This window comes from Perca fluviatilis, chromosome 7, assembly GCF_010015445.1.
Source record: "Perca fluviatilis chromosome 7, GENO_Pfluv_1.0, whole genome shotgun sequence".
In the NCBI taxonomy this organism is placed as follows: Eukaryota; Metazoa; Chordata; class Actinopteri; order Perciformes; family Percidae; genus Perca; species Perca fluviatilis.
The window spans coordinates 11584507-11598580 of record NC_053118.1 but is presented as its reverse complement, the minus strand read 5'-3'; the positions used below and the strand labels follow the sequence as shown (position 1 = coordinate 11598580).

The window sequence follows — 14074 nt, the reverse complement described above, 5'->3', positions numbered from 1 at the left end:
AAGTATTAAGAATTGATAAGTACCGTTCTCCTTTCACCACCTTCTGTTTTCACACTTTTGAAGTCAAAACAATGTGGCAGGTGTGCTCACGGTTCCCAGCTTGGTTTGACTGGAGCACAATGCATTAGAGTGCTTGGACATAGTCTTGATTTGTTACAGTAACACAATTAAAATAGGGTTTTACACAATTTTACAAGAGAAGCTTCCTAAAAAGGGCATTGGAATAAACTGAAATCTGGCTGACTCAGTACAGCAGTACATCAGGTCTCCTCTCCTTTACATTATCATGGCTCATTTTTCAGTTCACACATGTAAAAAAAAAAAACAGTGTTTCACCGTTAATAGTTCCAGTGAGATGGAAATACAGCTGCTTCTCTAATGTCCACTTTGACAGCTATCCATTAAGTTAGCCAGCTCCCACAGCAGAGGACATCCAGTGCATTCCTGCCTCCAAAACAATATACACACTGTACTGATGGCAGAAATGTTGTAGCACTACACCAGAGAATCTGCATGCTAATATTGGCTGGAACAGTGGCCTGTTGTCCGAGCTGCATAGTTATTACAGAGAAACAATGGGCCCAGTGTCACTAAAATAACTCCTATAAGTATGGATTTTCAACCCAATGCACGGTGATACTTATCCGATTTGGGGCCTGAGCGCCACAAGGCCGCTGTCTCTGGGTGCAGAGCTGCAATGTAGAAGTTTATGATATCTTACAGTTTTAGATGGGATTACTTCTTAACAAAAAAGAAGAAAAAAAAGCATCTGTAGGAGTAACACCAGCACAATAATCGGTAACACTTTACTTGAAGGTATCTACATAAGAGTGACATGACACTGTCATTAACACATGACGCGGTCATGACACATGAACCCTAACTCTAACCCTAACCCTAATCCTAACCATAACTTGTCATGACAAAAACCGAATGACACTTACTAAAAGAAGTGTTATGCCATAAACGTTTATGACTTGTTAATAATGTTTATGACACGTTCATGACAGTGTCATGTCACTCTTATGTAGATACTTTCAAGTAAAGTGTAACCCAATAATCTCTCAATATATGGTCCGACTAGTTCTTCAGCTTGATTTCCTTCTGGCAGATTTGAAAGTCATGTATCAAAATAAATGTTCAGAGTAGATTAAAATATGACTCGGTTTGTGAGATAAGATAAAGCTTTATTAATCCCCCGAGGGAAATTCAGGTGTCATAGCAGCAACAGCAATGACAATGAAACACAGGAGAAGTACAGATAAACGGTATAGATAACAGTATAAAGTACAAAAAAATAAATAAAGATAAAAGTAAAACATTGAGAAGTTGGCCCAAGATATCTATAACATATGTACAGTCTATCAAATACCTATCTATCTATCAATCTCTGTCCATCCATAGATATGAATGTACATATGGGATATGGGATAGGATTCAGCAGTTAAAAGTCCAAGAACAGAATGTAGACAATCAGACTAACTTTTGTTCTTTAAGGAAAGGAGCCTCTATCTGTCACACACACATCACTGCTCCATATAAAAGTCACGGTTACTACGCCTTTGTCAAAACAACGGTTATGGAAACGGTTCAACTTGGGTCTTGCCGTTTAGGCGTTGATCCAGAAGCGAGACTGGCTTGATATTCCCCTCATTTCCAGTAAGTTATTCATCTTTAAAAGTTCCCTGGAGATGGCTAATGTTTGGCTGAGGTCAGCTGAGGACATCTGACACTAGCATTAGCCTGTGTCACTTTTGGTCACATCCATTGTAAGGGCAATCTGAGGGTGTTTGTGAACCATTCAAACACACTACACCACCAGATGGACTGCAGCAGTTTTCATTCAGAAGAGGAAAGTTTCAAATGAATATGCATTTTTCAGCATCAAAAGTCTTGTGAGCAATGTCATCTAACGGAGACCCATTGGCATTGTCTCCAAAAAAGGTCTAATAGTTAAGAAAACACCTTCTGTACGACATGACGGTAAAAAGGATACAATAAAAAATGATCTGATAATACCATTCTCCTGCTGTCGGGGGAAAGTTGCTGCAGCTTGGCCACACACACCGCGCTGCTGTAAAAAGTACTTAGTGAAATTATCTGACTTAGTGCCTCATTTCCTCATGATCTCATTGAGTACGTTTACATGCACACCAATATTATGACAATATTCCGAATTTGATACGGGTCATGTAAACAGCATATTCCGGTTGGATATTCCGAATAAGGCCTTTTTCCGAATATAGCATTTTTCGATTAGGACATGTGATATTCTGGTATTATTCGGGTTTAGAGGCATTCTTTGGACAGCGCATTCGGGATATGCGTCTCAGTCTGGGTTTTTTACCGCAGATCTGAGCGTTGCTATGGTTGCTGTACACAAACCAACCAGCCAACAGTTTGCAGGGCTGCAGACCCGATAAGAAGGAGAAACACAGCTACTTTTAAACATGATCAAAGACTTGGATATCAACAGGTTTTTGGATATGCGAACACATCGCAACGACGACCTTTTCAAGAAGCTGGTTGAAGGAATGAAAGAGGGACGCTGTGTTCACACGGTCCAACAAGTCCGCCACCGCTGGTAAACTTTGAAATAATCGTATTTTGCACGGCTACATGTAAACGGCAATATTAATGGAGTATTCACTCTCATTAGCCATGTAAACAGCTTAGTCGGAATATCGTCTTTTTCGGAATAAGGGCAAAAAACTGAATATGATGTGCATGTAAACGTAGTCACTGTTGTCAAGGTGAAAAAGTCATTTTAAAAGGCCATTTTGAGACAATAAAAGTCATATTTTACAATTTGCACTAGCGCAATTCAAGAAAGATGTTAAAGTTTAGTTTTTATCCCTGCTTGTGTAAACTTATCAACTCACATACTCTTTTGCAGAGTTTGTGTACACCGTCAGCAGTTTGCAATTTTCATTTTCTTTGTAGCACACACGGAGTTTTGTAGCACACACTGACCTGCCAGTCATTTCAAGAACAGCTGGCTCAAAATCTCGGCAGCCAAAAGGAAGGCTCATTAGAGAAACACTGTGCATATTTAATGTGTTTTATGGATCTGTGACAATTCTAAAAAGGGACTGCAGCAAAATGAGCAAATCAATCCAGCTCATTTGTTGAAGTTGTGAATGTGGGTAACACTTCATTTGAAGGGGTGTGCATAAGACTGACATGACACCGTCATTATTATGACATGACATCTGTCATGAACGTGAAGGGGTCATTTTGAGTATTCATGACTGTTGTCATTGTCATTCGGTAAGTATTTAATGCAAAAGTTGGCACTGTCCCAGATGTCTTTGTCATGACAACTTGACGAAGACAACAATCGGTTACACTTTACTTGAAGGTATCTACATAAGAGTGACATGACACTGTCATGAATGTGTCATAAACATTATAAACAAGTCATAAACGTTTATGACATAACGCTTCTGTGAGACAGTGTCATTCGGTTTTTGTTATGACAAGTTAGGGTTAGGGTTCATTTGTCATGACAGTGTCATGTGTTCATGACAGTGTCATGTCACTCTTATGTAGATACCTTCAAGTAAAGTGTTACCCCAACAATCTATGTGTTATGACAACTTGACATTAACCTAGACAACATAACCTGTCATAAATATGTCATGACAGGCCCAATTATCAAACTTTAATAAACTATTTAGCTTTATGTGTTAATATTACATTAAACTGTCATTAAGAGGTTGTTTTTCACATTGGCTGTCGAGAGAGCATTATAATTGTCATGAATATATATAATTATATGACGGTGTCATGAATAATGTCCTTGACCTCATGTTGTCTAGGTTAATGTCAAGTTGTTATAACACAGAGATTGTTGTCTTTGTTAAAGTCAAGTTGTCATGACAAAGACATCTCGGACAATGCTAACTTTGTATTAAAAGTGTCATAATTTACAGTCATGAATACTCAAAATGACTCCTTCATGTTCATGACAGATTTCGTGTGTCATAATAATGACAGTGTCATGTCAGTCTTATGCACACCCCTTCAAATAATGTGTTACCTGAATGTGTATGTGTAGCTATAGGCTAACCTTAGCCACAGCAGCACAGCCTCAAAAAAATCATGACAATGTATTCTAACGGATTCATAATCTGTGCACTGTAAATAATCGGAAATATAACTCATCATTCTTTATCACCAACAGTTGATATGTTATATTACAATGTTGGGCTGCAATGTGGGCTGCTATTTTTACTGCAAAGAGTAGAATAAATAAGAGAGCTGCTGTTTTTTGCCCTTCAGTGGCCAGCCCATGAGTCCTCTTAAATCCTAACCCTCGTCCATCACCTGTTGCTCCATTTTCTAAGCCCAGCGGTGCTACAGTCTGCCACTAGAATACCAATAAAATACAAATTACAAAAGAGAGTAACAACCTGACATGGTTGAACTTTAACAGCCCTCCACAGTCCATAATACTGCAGCATAAAACTGACTGCATGTCCACCATGGTTGGCCCTAGACAAGAGTATGTGCTGATGAGTGACTTATTAAATCAGCTGACTCCCTGTGTGCTCTTATTAAAGGTGCACTGAGTCAGGGTTTTAGTGTCCCAATGCACTAACTGACCATAATACACGTGTAGGGAATTAATAGGATTGCTGATCAGTGCCGATGACTCAGTGATTACCGAGCCAGGTGCATTTTTGACTAACTCACTCTCCGACCCATACTCTTATGTGGAAAAACAAAAATCCTCATTTTTAACGGCCTAATCATGAAGGATAGTGAAGTAGTAAACTTAGAGTAAAGTTGGGTTTCTATTATAGAAACAAAGGCGGTTTCTTTTTTAGTGCAAGAAAAACACTTATACAAGCAACATTTCTGTCAATGCTGGATTATGGTGATATTTTATACATGCATGCAAATCAATCTTCTCTGAAAATGCTGGATTCAGTATACCATGCAGCACTAAGATTTGTAACTAATTCTAGTTTCCCTACTCATCACTGTAGCTTGTATGAGAGTGTTGGTTGGCCTTTTTTGCACAATCGCAGGTTGGAGCATTTGTATATTTTTCTTTTTAAGGCCATACTGTGTAAACTTACTTACTTCTTACTTATGTTCTCTCCTGACTCCTAAAGTCACCACCAGGAAATGTAATCTTTGATCATATGGGCAAATCAGTCTTTGGTGAAAGTGCCTTTAAAGTTTTTGCACCCTCATCCTGGTATAAATTGCAGAATCATCTTAAATTAGACTACCTACCAACAATGACACAGTTTAAAATTAGGATAAAGGATTATTTGAGTACTAAATGCACATGTGCTGTTACTGAGCGCTGCTGGTGATTATGTTGAGATGATGTTAAATTGCCAACTGTCTTTGGTCTGTTTTCTGTTGTTTGTTTTTCACTGTATATTTTAATATGGAACTATTCTACTGCTGTCTTGGTCAGGACTCCCTTGAAAAAGAGATTCTGGTAAAATAAAGGTTAATAAAAAATAATAAATAGTGAACCAAGTGACTCAAGCAAAATTGGTTTTAAGCTCCAAAAACACAAATAACACAGGAGTATGATTTGTTCTGGTAACATTGTATTATTTACTTTATTTGTGATTTTATTGGATCACAGCTTAGATTAGATTGCTTACTATCTCTATAATGAAGCTAAGACTATGACTGATTTGTGTCCATTACCATGCAGCGTACACTAGAGCTCTGGTTGCCAATACAAGAAATAGACGAGGTAAATGATTATTTAATTGCTGCTTGTGTGTTTTCAGTGTCTGCAAACCAAACCTGAAATATGTTGTTATTAAATTGAACAAAACAGTGCGGGGTCTGTGAAAAAAAAAAAAAAGATAATTCGGAGCAAAATGTGTTTTTGTGAAAAATTATGAAGTGGCTTTAGATAAGAGTTTTAGCTACGTGAGCAAAATGTGATGAGAAATTCTAGTGTGTAATTTTCCATTTAACAGTACTGCAAATCTAAATGCATTTTTTAATGCCATGCTTTATGGGGAGTGGCTGAAAATTGGGACCGTATCCTGGTGTAGGACGAGTTGCAAGACAGTAGCCCATGGAACTAGCCTGGAATCACCAGACTCGCAAATGTGTATTAGTCTGGAACCTCTTGGTTCATTTTTTGATTTTCAACACACAGACCAAAATGCCTCTGGATGCAATTGAATATACTTACAACCAATCGGAGCAACAATAGGGGCCTACAACAAATCAAAGCAAGGAAACAACCTAGCACTAAGCGACACATGCAAGTTAATGGGGTCTTATTCTCTTTTGAAGCAGGAAAACATGGCTACCTTGTAACTATGTTCGGTAAGCATGACACTGTCTTTCATCGTCTTAAACCCGCCCCATGTGAGATAAACTTTATTGGCCCGTCCAGGTTCTAGCTGGCTGAAAATCTGTCTGAATGTGAGGGGTACCAGACGTATCTGCCAGAGCAAATGAAACATGACCTTACAGATTTGTCTGGTTTCCAGGTGACCATGGGGCTGCAATCAATTTAAAATGACAAGCCCAGCATGCTTCATGATGGAGCTGGGAGGATAAGATGATCTTGTTGGTTTGTTTGTTGGAGTTCTCTTTGCCTTATGGATATCTACACGCCACGCTCAGAGTGCTGCCTTTTTTTCTAGGATACGTTCGCTGAAAGTCCCTGCTCCTTAGAATAAATTCAGTACTAAATGTAAGATGAACCTGACGAAGCAGAGACTCCGGTAGATCTTTTGAAGCCAGCTAGTTTCAGTGGCTCGGTGGTTGACGGCTGTGTGACAGCATACTCACGCTCAGTGTGCTGACTTTTTAAATTGGGCCGAGGCTCAATGTCTAAATTACAGCCAATCACACGCTGTATTGTTTCTACCATGACACAAAACTTCCCTTCAGTTTAAAAACTGCCGCCACCGGTCACTCTGGATTTCCACTGGATGCATAAAGTCTGCGGACCGGCTCCGCTGCGTGCTCCGCCATCCGTCAATACCCACTACGTCCGGATTTGTTGCGGCACGGCTGTAGGCCATGACTGCGAATTCACGTAGAATAGAACCACAAAACCACAACAGTTAGTGTCCATCCAGAGGAGTAGAGGGGAAACAACTCTGTGCTGTGTTTTCAAGGTGTAGTGTAGGAAAATATGATCCGCCCTGAGCATGGTGTATTTTATTTTGAAAATTAACTGGATGTTTTATTTTGCTTCTCTGCTTGACTTCCTGTCCCGCACTATCTGCCATGTGCTGAATTGCTCCGGAGCTCTCCGGCGTCTGGCAAAAATAGAAGCTCTGCGTATCTGTTCCGGAGGGCTGCGGACCGCCGGAGCTGGGACGCAGTCTGAACGCAGCCGTTCTGCAACCGGTGGAAATAAACACACTGATTTTAATGGAAACCTAATGACTCCGCCGCCGTTCCGCATCCGTTCCGCATCCGTTCCGCATCCAGTGGAAATCTGGGGTCAGACAATCAATGAGCACCTAGAATAGCTCAATAATACCCTGAGCACACCTAACCAACTTTCCAATAATTGCTCAGCATGTTTTCATTGCAATTTAAAGTCATCCTTACAGTTGAGTGGCAGTGTGTTTTTCTTGGAAACATTTCAGAATATTAAAAGGAGAAGGAAATAAATAATAAAATAAAAAAAATACTTTGATTGTTTCACCGTACGCTAAGAAGAACTAACAGAAGTGAAGGAGACAGGGATAATAGAAAGTATTGTTTCTTTTCCCTCTGTATAGTCCTTCACGACTTTAGGTTATACAAAAGAAGCACACCTTGTAAACAACACAGGGCCAATTATCTAGCAGCCTGACTTACAACACAGCAGAGAGAAGCAGGGGTCTGCTGATTCTCTTTGCTGGCCTCCTTCATAAATACTGGATTTATTAAAGCGTTGAGATCCCAAGATAATTCCTGTCCATCACTGCTGGTTTAGCAGAGGGGTCCTTAAGCCAACACAGGAGAAGACAGTAAGGTCGGAATCTGCCGCACATCAAACACATCGCTCTGTACGCCTGGCTTCATTAGCACCGAGAGACACTGGATTTCAGGTTCTTGTAATGTATGTCTAAAGGGTGACCAGATAATAGCCTGTTACCTCATCTTGATTAATTCACCATGACAACTGACGCCCAGATGGCCTGATAATGCTGGTGAAATCCAGCACAGGGGACAATTGAGGTGACCTGTCATCTTGGAGTCTCTGATTATTGTGCCCAGAACAATTACCATCACCACCTCTGTCTCCTGCACGATCCAGATTAAATACTTAGGTGAAGTCACCTTAAAATGATCTGATCTGTTCAGTGGAGCAATTTTGCACCCTGCAAGAGGGGAAAGATCAGCATGTAGAAGGGAAGAGGTATGCAGGGAGTGGGCCTCAATCTCATTTTTCCTCCTCTTCCTCGGTGTGAAGAGGATGCATAGCCTAGCCTCTGGGACAACAACAAGGCCTGTGGTGGGACTGAGGCACGGGAAGCATTTCTCTGAAAAAACATCCATCGCTATGTGGCCCCGGACCAAACCTCCCACCCGAGGGCGAAAATCCTTCTGCCGCTGCATTCATGGTGGATCTGAAGCACCCACGAGCCTTGAGAAAAAAGCCCCTCTCTGTCTCTGAAACCCCATTTGGCATTCAGGTCGTTAGTCCTCCGGAGATTTTTCTGGACGAGATAAGAGCCACAGGAGAAGCACTCCCTTCTCATAACCCAGGCCATGTTCGTGACCTTTTAAACTTCACTTTGAGCAGTGACTTGAAATAGGGAAGGATATGAATTAGGGCTGCACAATTATTCACAATCTTATCGAAATCGCAAGACGGACTAGTATAATATCCAAATTGCAGGGAAGGGGGGAGGTAATATACCATTCTGAATTAAGTATTGTAGTGCTGCAGAGACGTCCCGGCTTACAAATCCTATCCTATAGACTAAAGAAAAAAAATCTTTGTTTGAAATTCCCAAAGTGCATACTGAGGCATTAGCCCCATGTGGCCTGGCTTGTGTGCTGCGAGTGTTGCATGCTCCATCATACACACAGCAGTCAGAGCTTCTGTATTTATCCAAGACGCTGTGAGGCTCACCACGCAGTGCTACCAGATATAACGAGAGCCGTGGCCTGTCATCACCAACAGCTCCTCGCATCCATTCGTTTACTGACAAACATCAGCTATTTTCGCTCTCTATTTTTTCACCTTCCTGTATCACTCTGTTTTCCTGACAAGAGCTGATTAAACATTTACAAGTTTTCCCTCATGGTCTGTGAGTGTTTGTGTGCCGTTTTTGATCTGCCATATTGGCTTGTTTTAAATTCTCCTCAGTATAAAGAAGGTAATATGGGTGGGGTCCAACCAGTAGCTATGGCCACACCAAAGGAAAATACTGTTTTATTCTGTGTTGGGGCTGCAAATAATGTGTACTGATTCCATTCCCGGTTTATTAATTATTTTTAATCTAGAACATTTCAGAAAAAAGTGAAAAATGCCCATCACATATACACTGAGCCTATGTTGACATCTTCAAAATGTTTGTCCAAAATGCAAAGACATTTCATTTACAACAATATAAAAAGGATAAATGTAGCCAAATCTCACATCTGAGAGGCAGAAACCAGTTATTGTTTGATATCTGTGCGTGAAAAATTACTTAAATAATTAATTTATTATCAAAATTGTTGTTGATAAAATGTTCTTTGCCTGTGTAATCAATAAATGAACATAAGTTCAGCAAGAACATCTAGTGCATACAGTATACTGTATGCACTAGATGTTCTTACCACTTGCTGTGACTTCACGATTAAACAGTAATACATTATACTGTGATTTGAGGTTAATTATAGTTTTCTACAAGCTCACTCATGAATCTTAATTTCAGTTCAGCCTGGTGTATTAATACAGCACTATATCTCTGTCATGACAGACGTGTTTGTGGAGGATGAGGTTTTCATTGGCAGCCGGTATGAATGGGTGTCTCTAGTAGGACAGTGGGACAGCACAGAAAAACAATACAGTAGAGCTTAACATGGGTTGATGCCATCAGCGTAGTGCTCAGGGACGTTTCCTCACCCGCGGAGACCAATACACATTTATACATAGACACACACTTCAACAGGGCAGTGGACATGACGTAAGCCGACTGGATGCTTGTGTCAAAGGCTTCAACTGAGACATTACACTTTAAATTATTCTGTGTGAACACTGGCACAATAAACTTATCATCCTGAGAGCTTTAGGTCCCAATACAATCTGAAACATTTGGCTCTGTCAGGCACCCAATACCTCAAAACCTTACAAAAAGTACAGCAATTGTCACCTAAATCAAACTGGAAAACAATGTACGTTAAGTGCACCAATGCAATTTTTTTTCAAAAAAAGATTTGATTGAGAATCGGTCGATAAATCCAACAGTATTCTGAATAAAACCGTGTGTTATTAAGCCTGCATAGCTGTGACCAGTGCTCTGACCAAGATGTAGCAGCTTTTCAGCATTTTTACCCACTAGGAGACACAAAAGGTTTAGAGCACATGTCAATAAAGCACTGCTGTGGACAGCTTCATTTGCCGGTGGAGGATGGATTGAGGTGGATTCTGATACTGCAGGGTCATAGCAGAAGACAATTTGATCACAAAGGTGACAGCTTTGTAATAGGTGAACCCAAAAAGCACAGAGGAAGCATTGATCTCATTAGTCAATATGACAAGTGTCACACATCTGGATAAAATCCCAGTGAGGATTTAAGACACTTTTGTTTACACTTAGCAACATAAATCCATCTACGTAGCTGTATCATACATCTGAATGCATCGGTCTCTTTTTTTCAAAGCTAAATAAAAATCTTGGAAGGCCCAACTTTACACTTGGACGAGATCTTGCGAGATTAAACGGGACGAGATTTCTCGTCGAGGTACAAAGTGTCTCGCGATATCAGTACAAAAGTGCAGAGTAGCAGCCTTATAATTAGCATAGAGAATCATCCAAAATGTCACTGTGAGCAGAGCGGCGTCCCTCTTCTCTCTCGCCGTGTGCACACAGGCACAGCGAGTTACTATGGTGATGGGAATCTGCGTCGCCAGGTCCTTTTCGTAATGTAAGCCTATGTGAAACTTGACGAAAAATGTAAAAGGCCTATGTAAATGTGCGATAGTCTTCGTAACAAACAGTTTGTGCGTTTGCTTTGTGTGTTTTTTGGGGAGTGGGCTGCGAAAGTTATATAGTAATTTAACGAGTAACGTAACTAATTAATTTAGATACTAAGTAGTACTTAAAGTAAGATTACTTTTTCAAGGAGTAATAAGTAAAGAGTAACATATTACACTTCCAGAGTAACTTGCCCAACACTGACTGTACTCCCTCTCAACTGGACTCAGACGCAATCTCTATGTTCCTGAATAAAACATACAATGTCTAAACACGACCACAGATACCACTTTAGTTATTTGTTTTCTTTCGAGGGGAAAGGACTCCAGTTCATCTTGTCTGACATATGGGATGCAGTAGTTAGGGTAGTTTTTTTTTTTTTTTACTCTCTTTGGTTACCCATCATCCCCTCCCCTTGGACTCGTGTAGTGACCGACCCAGCTGCTAACACACATACACACTCAGTGATTGTCCTGCCAGATGGTCGAGGCCAGATGACGTGGCCTCCTGAACTCATGGCAACACCAAGGCACAATCTCTTACAACATGGCACACAAGCACACAGACGCAGAATGCCCAGATAAATGGTGTGTGTTCATGAAATCAATTACGAAACGCTCCAGGCACGAGGCGGCAACGAACATGCCTGTATAATTTGGCAGATCGTAAGAAAGCGTTGGCACACAGTTCGTTTTGAGTGATCTTGAGATTAATCCATCCATCTTAAAGAAGGGGAAAGAGATCAGAGGCGAGAAAGCGAGGTGAGAGGGGACAGAAAGGGAGAATCTGAACAATGGTGTCAAACCAAGGAACACTGGTCCAGTGATGCACGCTGCCCTTTAACAATCAGAGCTTTTGAGGGGGAAGGAGAGGAGGTGCTTCGTGTTGGCAGTGCCAGGGCCCGTACCAGCTAGTGTCAGCCTCGGCCACAGAGACAAATGACTGAGCCACTTCACTTATATATGTGTATAGCTGACAACTCACAGCAGAGGAACACGCTCATACATATTCCCAATACTGTGGTGTGTGCACAGTCAGCAGTGCTCACACAATCTCAGGAGGAATATACAGTACATAGATTCAAATCAGCAAAACCCACATGCAAAAAGCACATAGTCATCATTTAAGTTTAGTTGCTAAAATGACCAATGGATTTTGAGGGTGTAGTAGGAGGCAAACAAAGGGTGGCAGGAGGTAGAGAGGATATAAAGTAAGTCATATTTTCCTGCATGATTTTGCATGAGTCAGCAGGAAAACTTAATATTGCAGTATCAACAGATCTACAGGTCTTAACTCCTGCTGTAATACCTTTCCTTTTCTGTAAAGCACTTTTAATTGCCTTTGTGTATAAAATGTGTAAAATAAACTAAAAGATTATTATTATCCCGAAGAATAATTATTTTGGTTTTATGAAGGTAAAACAGACCTGTTTATATATATATACAGTGCCTTGCGAAAGTATTCGGCCCCCTTGAACGTTTCAACCTTTTGCCACATTTCAGGCCTCAAACATAAAGATATAAAACTGTAATTTTTTGTGAAGAATCAACAACAAGTGGGTCCCAATTATGAAGTGGAACGAAATTCATTGGCTATTTCAAACTTTTTTAACAAATAAAAAACTGAAAAAGTGGGCGTGCAAAATTATTCAGCCCCTTTACTTTCAGTGCAGCAAACTCTCTCCAGAAGTTCAGTGAGGATCTCTGAATGATCCAATGTTGACCTAAATGACTAATGATGATAAATAGAATCCAGCTGTGTGTAATCAAGTCTCCGTATAAATGCACCTGCTCTGTGATAGTCTCAGAGGTCCGTTTAAAGCGCAGAGAGCATCATGAAGAACAAGGAACACACCAGGCAGGTCCGAGATACTGTTGTGGAGAAGTTTAAAGCCGGATTTGGATACAAAAAGATTTCCCAAGCTTTAAACATCCCAAGGAGCACTGTGCAAGCGATAATATTGAAATGGAAGGAGTATCAGACCACTACAAATCTACGAAGACCCGGCCGTCCCTCTAAACTTTCAGCTCATACAATGAGAAGACTGATCAGAGATGCAGCCAAGAGGCCCATGATCACTCTGGATGAACTGCAGAGATCTACAGCTGAGGTGGGAGACTCTGTCCGTAGGACAACAATCAGTCGTATACTGCACAAATCTGGCCTTTATGGAAGAGTGGCAAGAAGAAAGCCATTTCTTAAAGATATCCATAAAAAGTGTCGTTTAAAGATTTGCCAAAAGCCACCTGGGAGACACACCAAACATGTGGAAGAAGGTGCTGTGGTCAGATGAAACCAAAATCGAACTTTTTGGCAACAATGCAAAAACGTTATGTTTGGCGTAAAGCAACACAGCTCATCACCCTGAACACACCATCCCCACTGTCAAACATGGTGGTGGCAGCATCATGGTTTGGGCCTGCTTTTCTTCAGCAGGGACAGGGAAGATGGTTAAAATTGATGGGAAGATGGATGGAGCCAAATACAGGACCATTCTGGAAGAAAACCTGATGGAGTCTGCAAAAGACCTGAGACTGGGGGACGGAGATTTGTCTTCCAACAAGACAATGATCCAAAACATAAAGCAAAATCTACAATGGAATGGTTCACAAATAAACATATCCAGGTGTTAGAATGGCCAAGTCAAAGTCCAGACCTGAATCCAATCGAGAATCTGTGGAAAGAACTGAAAACTGCTGTTCACAAACGCTCTCCATCCAACCTCACTGAGCTCTAGCTGTTTTGCAAGGAGGAATGGGCAAAAATGTCAGTCTCTTGATGTGCAAAACTGATAGAGACATACCCCAAGCGACTTACAGCTGTAATCGCAGCAAAAGGTGGCGCTACAAAGTATTAACTTAAGGGGGCTGAATAATTTTGCACGCCCAATATTTCAGTTTTTATTTGTTTAAAAGGTTTGAAATATCCAATAAATTTCGTTC

At 40.7% G+C, this 14074-nt stretch overlaps 1 protein-coding gene across 1 annotated transcript in view; it reads right to left on the bottom strand.

Annotated features, from left to right (window-relative positions):
- Positions 1-14074, bottom strand: part of mbpb (myelin basic protein b) — a 61567-nt gene that overhangs the window by 646 nt on the left and 46847 nt on the right. The gene's annotated exons all lie outside the window — the stretch shown is intronic.